The sequence below is a fragment of the Furipterus horrens genome, unplaced genomic scaffold, assembly GCF_987537825.1.
Source record: "Furipterus horrens unplaced genomic scaffold, mFurHor1.1.pri manual_scaffold_1, whole genome shotgun sequence".
Classification (NCBI taxonomy): domain Eukaryota; kingdom Metazoa; phylum Chordata; class Mammalia; order Chiroptera; family Furipteridae; genus Furipterus; species Furipterus horrens.
Genome location: NW_028327171.1, coordinates 67567510 through 67577237, shown reverse-complemented (window position 1 = coordinate 67577237; position 9728 = coordinate 67567510).

Genomic DNA, 9728 nt, shown 5'->3' with positions numbered 1-9728 from the left:
AACACCTATATTATAAAGTTTCTGTGAACATTGCATGAAATAAAATCAGTAATGTTCTTATTTCAGACCCAGACCCATAGTAGGGCACATTCAGGATTTTTTAACTATTACATTTGGCTTCTTATGCTTTGACAACCATCAAATATATATGTCACTAGAACTTCCGACTTCTGAATCCAGGTTCAAATATTCAAGTTCAAATATTATCTTTTTTCTTGGAAAAACCTTCCCTCTCAACTTCCGTGCATATAAGAGACTCTGCCATTCTCCTAATAATGCAAGAGGAAAAGGAAGAGAGCCTGTGGGTCCAACATGCATAAGAGTGACTACAATATCACTGGGAATATTTGACCACCAGTTTTAAACTATTTTCTACACATAAGGCCTTTTGGATGAAAAATAATATTTCTGCATTCTCAGGAAAGCAGACTAGATCCTCTGCAAACTGGATATTGTCTCTGTTTGACTTTGTGTTCTAGTTCCTCAATGCCTTGTCTTTTATGCCACTGTACTAATTTATATGTAAACTTTGTTATATCCAGAGAAGCACTTGCATTGTAGTAATCAATAACATGGACTTTGGAACCAAACCATGTAGCTTCAGATTCTGGCTCTTTCACTTAAAAATTATTTATGTTGGGCAAGTTATTATGCCTTGTTGGCGAAGTGATCACAACCCTCATTTTTCTCTTCTATAAAGTGGAGATCATAAAAGTATCTACCTCACAGGGTTGTTGTAAAGTTCACATGTGTTATTATATGTAAAGTACTTAAAATAGTTCCTAGCATATTGAAAACATGGTATAACAATGAATTATTATTTTTAGTGAATTATTATTATGATTATTTTATTATTATGAATGGTTGGTAAACAAGCAACCATTATTTGTTTCCATACCAGTTCTACTTCTTAGTTCACAGAATACCTGAAGCCAAAGATGCTAACATTATTACAGAAACTGCCATAACAATTGTTCAATAAATAATCATTAAATGGATAAGAGAATGCTTTTGATCCCTTAGTATCTCAGGCATAGTACCTCCTAGAGCCTGGCTCTGATCACAGCTTCAGAAGCGAGGAACTTCATATTCTAGAGGACAAACTGCTTGGGGCAGAGTGCGTTGTATTCCCATGTGGAGTGCTGGGTGTTTGAGTAGCACTGAAAAGTTGCTTCTGGTCCTGTCAACTACTCAAAACCTTTCCTCCATTCCAACAGACACCTCTTATTTATCCAACCTCCTCAGTGGAGCTCTGTGCGGTGGTGGGGTGGAAGGTGGGGCAATAGTGACACGGCCCCAGGCAGTGAAACATTATTGCAATACACTGATTATGAACATCCCTTTCCTTTACCAGGGACTGGGTTAGGTGTGGGCCTGTAACACCTTCCTTCCGTCACTGACAGTGCTGGGTAGTAGCTCTCTTGTGACCACAGCGTAGCTAACACACAGAAATCAGCAGAACTAATAACCAACAGAAACTGCATACCTGGTGAAATTTTGTTGATCTTCTGAAATGCACAATCCAGACATGATTTTCTTTTAAGAGTTCTATTTCTAGGAGAATATAAGTATTCCTTATTTGTGTTGACTTGGAGGATTTTTTTGTTTGTTTGTATTTTTAGGGTGCAAGAAAAATTATTATTAAAAACTTGATAGACCAAAGAGGAAAGACCTGTCAATTAACCAAGATATGTTAGTGTCATTAAAAAAGCGATTAGTAGTTTTCTGGCAGTAACTTTTTGGGATAACTATATTAAAACTATAATAATAGCTCTGTAATCATTTTCTCTTTGATGCTGTCTTTTACTTGTTGGTGAGTCAAACATAACTCTTTGCTCCAGGAAATAATTTAGAATATACAGTACTAACTTGCTGCTTGAGAGAAAGGCTTTCTTTGTACACTTATTTGTTTATTTTACTAGAAGCTAGAATCAAATAAGTTTTAGTCATTTTTAAATTTAGGTGAATTTCTTTTGTGATCAAACTTTCTATTACTTTGAGATTGAGGGATAACTGTAATTCCCTTGCAAAGATGATGAATTACAAAGTAATAAAATATGTGGAGATTTTCATTGTTAACAAATGCATATTCTAATGTGCAAATAGTTCTTTTTTTCCTTCTAATACTTTGCTTGGTGACTTTAGATTTTATAGGTAAAGCATAGCTTATAAATATAATATTTTTTTTGTATTTAAAAATACTCAAACATTTATCATTGTTAAATGCTTAAAGTAGGTTATAAAAAAGTAGCATGTTTTTACCTTATATAATATATGTAAATATATAATAGAGTATATATACATCAAAATAATTATATTAATGGAAGTTTAACTGACCATTTATTTTCATATGTGACATTTGTATTTTCTTCATGCTTGTGCTTATTCTTAAAACATTAGAAAATAAACATGTAAATCCTATGTTATCTTTTTGGGAGAAGGAAACCATTGTAAGAGTAGAAAATGTAATTGGAAATAAATAGTGTGTTATTTCTTATGCCCCAGGATTTGAATAATAATACACTTGGTAACATCTGGGGGTTGACTTGGATAAGAGATATGATAATTCGTTTCTGAAACATTTTGGAAACATTTTTGATAGTCATACATAAAGGCAGCGACTCTCAACCCTTCAATTTCCCTGTAGAGAGAGACATGGAATGGGCAGCGTTCACTTCTGAAAAACCATCTTGCACGTCCTCAGGCTTAACCTCAGTTCTCAGGATGCAAGCTGTTACTCTACTTCTTTCTCTCCTCTTCACTCAAGAAAATTTATATTGGAATGTAAGAAAGAGAGAATAGCCACATTTTAGAAAGCACATGAGCTCTACTTATTTTCTCATGATTATTTTCAAGCTTGGTATTATATTATTAGTAACAAACCATGTATTGCCATTTTAGACTTTCATTGTGGAGACCTGAACTAGGAAAGAAGTTTTAATGCAGTGTTTCTCAAATTAAAATGCACCTAAATTACTTGGGTGAACATCTAAACTTCAGATTCTGATTCAGTAAGTCTGAGGTGGGGCCTGAAATTCTGAAACTTTCCTATGCTTCCAGATGCTCTCTATGCTGTTGATTGTGTAGCAAAGGGTTAGGTAAACACTCAAGTATAGCAGTAAGAAGAGGGCAAATGAGGCACGGTGCCCCATATCTGCAGCAAACTCAGAGGCAGGCCATACTAGCGTGGCTTCAGTAAAAGCCTCACGGGGTGTCCCGAAGCAAAGGAAGCTTTTAGTGTCCAGTGGGCTGTCGGTATTCAGAGTTAACAATCTTGGCCACTGCATTTCTTTGACAAACATGGAGTGCTTGTGATATGCTTGGCATTATTCCATGAGCTTCCTCATATTAAATATTTAAGCCTCTTAGCAGACCTAGAAGGTAGGCTCTATTATTTTTATTCTTCTCATTTTACTGGTTCAGAAACTGAAAAACACTGCAGCTCAGGAGTGAGTATGCTTGGATTGCACCCAGGGAGAAGGCTCCAAGCTCTTATGCTTAACCACAAATACCATGTTACTTCTCTGACTCAGGGAGATGAAGCTGTCAGAAACATTGACTTAATGAATTAACCAGAAAAGTCAGGGATAGAGATATTTTTAGTTTCATCCAGCCTACTTGCAAGAAATAAGGCTAAGGGGCTACATATAAACCTTAATCTAAATAGGTTCACTGAGTCTGTGTGATTGAGTTCCATTCCTTCTAGACCGTGGCATATGTCTATTGTGTTTTGGAACAAGGTAGGCTTGTGTGTGTGTGTGTGTGTGTGTGTGTGTGTGTGTGTGTGTGTGTGTATAACTAAAACTCTGAAAATAGAGATGAGGACTAGACATTAGTGGGAGCGACTGGTGAATATCTGGAAAAGATAAAGGCAAAAGTTAGGCCACAATTAATTTCTCAGAATGTCTGTAAAATAGTATCTCATCAAAATCTTATAGCTCCCTGACAGAGATGGAAAGCTTTTGTCACTTGCCTTTGGTTGCAAAATAAGTCAAGGTCAAAATTAGGTACACCCTCAGGAGTGTCAGTTTTAGATGTAGCTTCTTTTAAATCCTATGTCAGTTCCTTGGAAGAATCATTAGACTGTTCAAGCCTAAAGATCCCTGCTGTTCACATCTCTCCATTTAAATTACTATAATACCCAGGACGAAAGAGCATGTATTTACTAATGTTCCTGTGCACTACAGAGTGTCCCAGCCAAAGTAATGACTGAGTCTGAGTCTCAGGTAGTGGGAGCTGGAAGACATTTTTGAGGCAATGTGGCAGACTTCAAAGCACACTCCAGCTTTGACACAGCAGGCTCCAGGGCAGCAAGACACTGCTGCCCAGGGGCAAGTGTCCCCCAAGTCCTAGTAAAAAGAAGGAAATTTGCATTCACATTGTGTGTATTTGTTTATGGCTAAACTTCAGTTCTTAAGTATTCACTGGTATTCCCATGAAAGCTGCATAGTGGAAGATGAAAGTGAATTTGAGGGAACCAAAGGGAAGAAAAACAATGAGTAGTTACTTGGACCATTTTTCCAGACTCTTCTGAACAGCACTTTCACAATAGTGCATTTAGAAGTTGCCATTTCCATTGGTTTTAGGCTAACTTTTGCCACATTTTGATCTCTGTTTCTGAAGCATTTTCTGTGACTAAATGTTAAGTAGCTGCCAGTCCTGTTTCCACACTTGCTGAATTGGCTCAGCTCCCGTCAGGGCTGTCTTGCTTTGATTGGCAGTCACAGGGGATAAGCGATGTTTCAGGTCAGTGCTGCCAGAGACTGGAAAGGCTGGCATGGTGACGATTTATTATTTCTGATGACTAATTATAGGGAGGTTTGTGTTTCATGGGTATTTTGATGCGTGTTCTTTGCAGGGCTATCACCTTACTGGAATACTTCAATACGTCAACTTTTGTCAACACCTAAAAGATATTACCTTTCTCTGTGGGTTAAGGAAGATAAGAAAGCGGAAAATGTTTTTATGGTCAATTTCATGATTTCCTAGAGAGAAATTATGAAGGTTTAGGAGGGAGATGACTGATCTCAAGATTTGAAGGATTAAGACCAGGCCCAGGGATAGGTTTATTCAGCATTACAAGGTTCTTCTTTGGTAGAAAGCATACTTGTACATACGGAGAATGCAATGTGATTGCTTTATCTTGATTGTGTTAAATACTTCAAAATATCATATGTCTGGAATTTAACATTGTCTAAAAGGCTCATAAATCAAACTGATCTCCTTAGACACTGGACTATTTTTTTATAAAATGGATTGTATTAGGCCTATTTACAAAAAATAGATACACTGCTAACCAACCCAAACTGTGTGTAAAATTTATAAGAAACTGGTTTAATGAAGCATAACAATTACCTAATTTGATTAGTAGATTTTTTAAGTATATTTTATTGATTATATTGTTACAATAGTTCCAATTTTTCCCCTTTGCTCCCCTCCACCTAGCACCCCCCCTTCCAGCAATCCCCCCCAAGTCTATGCCCATGGATCGTACATACAAGCTCTCCTGCTTCACCCTTTCATATATTCTTCTTCTTTATTTTTTAATAAATAAATTATTAATTAATTATTTTAACAATAAAAAATAACAATCCTTCCCTCTCAGACTTAAGACCATTTATAATATTATAAAGGATAATGGGCGAAGGTCTCGAGCTCCTCTAGCTGCTTCAAGCTGGGCTATCTGTCTTCTTGGTGTTGAGTCATATGAGTTCTTTATATATTTTGGAGATCAATCCCTTGTCTGAGATATCATTGGCAAATATATTTTCCCATATGGTTGGTTTCCTTTTCATCTTGCTGATGCTCTCTTTAGCTGAACAGAAACTTTTTAGTTTGATGTAGTCCCATTTGTTTATTCTTTCCTTTATTTCCCTTGCCTTAGGAGATATATCAGTGAAAATGTTGCTACTTGGGATATCTGAAATTTTCCTGCCTACTTTTTTCCTCTAGGACTATTATGGTGTCATGGCTTACATTTAAGTCTTTGATCCATTTTGAGTTTATTCTGGTGTATGGTGTAAGTTGGTAGTCTAGTTTCATTCTTTTGCACGTCCCTGTACAGTTCTCCCAACATCATTTGTTGAAGAGACTCTTTTCTCTCCATTTGATGTTCCTTCCCCCTTTGTCAAATATTAGTTGACTATATAGACCTGGGTTTATTTCTGGGCTCTCTATTCTGTTCCACTGATCTATATGTCTGTTCTTATGCCAGTACCAGACTGTTTTCATTACCGTGGCCTTGTAGTATACTTTGATATCAGGTATTGTGATTCCTCCTACTGTCTTCTTCTTCCTCAAAATTGCTGTGGCTATTTGGGCTCTTTTTTGGTTCCATATATATTCTTCAAGAATTTGTTCTAGGTCTGTGAAAAACGTCATTGGTATTTTAATAGGGATTGCACTGAATCTATGAATTGCTTTGGGTAGTATGGACATTTTAATGATGTTGATTCTTCCCATCCATGAGCATGGTATATGCTTCCATTTATTTGTATCTTCCTTAATTTCTTTCTTCAGTGTTATGTAGTTTTCTGAGTACAGGTCTTTTACCTTCTTGGTTAAATTTATTCCTAGGTACTTTATTTTTCTTGTTGCTATGGTAAGTGGGATTTTTCTTTTAGTTTCTATCTCTGAGATTTTATTGTTGGTGTACAGAAATGCCTTTGATTTATGAATATTGACTTTGTACCCTGCTATTTTGCCAAATTTATTTATTAGGTAGAGTAGTTTTTTGTGAAGTCTATAGCGTTTTCTATGTACACTATCATGTCATCTGCAAATAATGACAGTTTTACTTCCTCTTTTCCAATTTGGATGCCTTTTATTTCTCTTTCTTGTCTGATTTCTGTGGCTAGGACTTCCAAGACTATGTTGAATAGGAGTGGAGAGAGTGGTCATCCTTGTCTTGTTCCTGACCTCAGGGGGAATGCTCTTAGGTTTTCCCATTGAGTATGATATTGGCTTCAGGTTTCTCATATATGGCCTTTATTATGTTGAGGTATACCCCCTCCATTCCCATTTTGTTGAGAGTTTTCATCATAAATGGGTGTTGTGCTTTATCAAATGCTTTTTCTGCATTTATTGATATGATCGTGTGGTTTTTGTCTTTCATTTTGTTTATGTGGTGTATTACGTTTATTGATTTGTGAATATTAAACCATCCTTGCATCCCTGGGATGAATCCCACTTGATCGTGGTGTATGATCTTTCTAATGTGTTGCTGGATTGGGTTTGCCAATATTTTGTTGAGGATTTTAGCATTTATGTTCATCAGCAATATTGGCCTGTAATTTTCTTTCTTTGTTGTGTCTTGACCTGGTTTTCTAATTAGGGTAATACCGGCTTCATAGAACGAGTTTGGGAATCTTCCCTCTTCTTGGATTTTTTGGAATAGTCTGAGGAGGATAGGAGTTAGTTCTTTCCTAAATGTTTTGTAGAATTCACCTGTGAAGCCATCCAGTCCAGGGCTTTTGTGTGCCAGGAGGTTTTTGATTACTGCTTCAATTTCACTAGTTGTTATTGGTCTATTCAGGCTTTCTGCTTCTTCTTGATTCAGTTTTGGAAGACTATATGTTTCCAGGAATTTGTCCATTTCCTCTAGGTTTTCAAATTTCTTGCCATCGAGTTGTTCATGATAATTTCTTACAATCCTTTGTATTTCTGTGGTATCGGTTGTGATTTCTCCTCTTTCATTTCTGAATTTACTTATTTGGGTCCCCTCTCTTTTTTTCTTGATGAGCCTGGTTAAAGACTTGTCAATTTTGTTTTTCTTTTCAAAGAACCAGCTCCTACTTATGTTGATTTTTGAATCGTTAATTTAGTCTCTATGTCATTTAATTTTGCTCTGATCTTGATGATTTCCTTTCTTCTACTTGATCTGGGCTTTTCTTGTTGTTCTTCCTCTAGTTCTTGTAGCTATAGGGTTAAATTTGTTATTAGAGATTCTTCTAGCTTTTTTAGGTAGGCCTGTATTGCTATGAACTTTCCTCTCAGGAGTTTGAGTGTTTTTGAGTTTTTTCCTTGAGGATGATTTTCAATTTTAAGCAATTGTGATCTGAGAAGATGCTTGATATAATTTCAATTTTCTTGAATTTTTTGAGGCTTGTTTTGTGTCCTACCATGTGGTCTATTTTTGAAAATGTTCCATGTGCACTTGAGAAGAATGTATATTTTGTTTCTTTGGGGTGAAAAGTTCTATATATATCGACTAGGTGCATTTGATCTAGAGTGTTGTTCAGTGCCTCAATATCTTTGGTGTTTCTTTGCTTCAAAGAGCTGTCCATTGTTTACAATGGGGTGTTAAAGTCCCCTACTATGAATGTGTTGCTCTCTATATCTTTCTTGGAGTCTTTCAAAATTTTCCTTACATATTTGGGTGCTCCTAAGTTGGGTGCATATATATTTATAAAAGTTATATCTTCTTGATGGGTTTTTCCCTCTAGTATTATGAAGTGTCCTTCTTTGTCTTTTTTTATGGCCTTTGCTGTGAAATCTGTTTTGTCTGATATAAGTATTGCTACCCCACCTTTTTTTTCATGTTCATTTCCTTAAAATACTTTTTCCCATCCCTTCACTTTCAGTCTGTGTAGATCTTTTGTTCTATGGTGGGTCTCTTGTAGACAGCATATATGTGGGTCATTCTTTCTAATCCATTCAGCTACTCTATGTCTTTTGATTGGAGCATTTAATCCATTTACATTTAAAGTTATTACCGATAAGTACTTATTCAATGTCATTTTCCTCCTTTGTACTCATGTTCCTCTCTGTCTCTCTCTGTTTCTTCATCTTCTTAAAACAGACCCTTTAGCATCTTTTGCAATGCTGGCTTGGTGGAGATGTATTCTTTTAGCCTTCTTTTGTCTTGGAAACTCCTTATTTCACCTTCCCCTTTGAAGGAGAGCCTTGCTGGGTAGAGTATTCTTGGTTGTAGGCCTTTGTTTTTCATTACTTGGAATATATTTTGCCATTCCCTTCTGGCTTGTAGTGTTTCTGCTGAGAAATCTGATGATAGCCTTATTGGAGCTCCCTTGTATGTTATGAGTTGTTTCTCTCTTGCTGCTTTTAGGATTCTCTCTTTGTCTTTGAATGTTGCCATTTTAATTATGATGTGTCTTGAAGTCGGCCTGTTGGGGTTCATCTTCATTGGGACCCTCTGTGCTTCCTGGACTTGCATGACTCTTTCTCTCTTCATGTTAGGGAAGTTTTCTGTCATTAGTTTTTCAAAGAGGTTTTCTATCCCTTGCTCTTCTTCTTCTCCTTCTGGAATTCCTATGATATGGATATTATTATGTTTCATGTTGTCCTGCAGCTGTCTTAAACCTTTTCAGTCTTGTGCAGTCTTTTTTTATTTTGTTGCTTTGTCTGGGAGTTTTTTTCTATGTTGTCCTCCAGCTCGCTGATCTGATCTTCTGCTTCCTCTAGCCTGCTTTTAATTCCTTCTACTGTGTTCTTCAATTCAGAGATCGTATTCTTCATTTCCTCCTGGCTCTTATTGATAGCTTCCATGTCCTTTTTGATGCTGGTATAATTCTCAGTAAGTTCCTTATAGTTCTTCTGGAGTTCACTGTAGTTTTTCTGGAGTTCTTTGTAGTTTCCACTGAGCTCATTGAGCTTCTCCATAATCCATGTTTTGGATTCCATATCTGATATTTTGCTCCCCTCTATTTCATTTAGCACTCTTTCTGGGGATTCTATCTTTCCTTTCAATGTGGGGTTGTTTCTCTGTC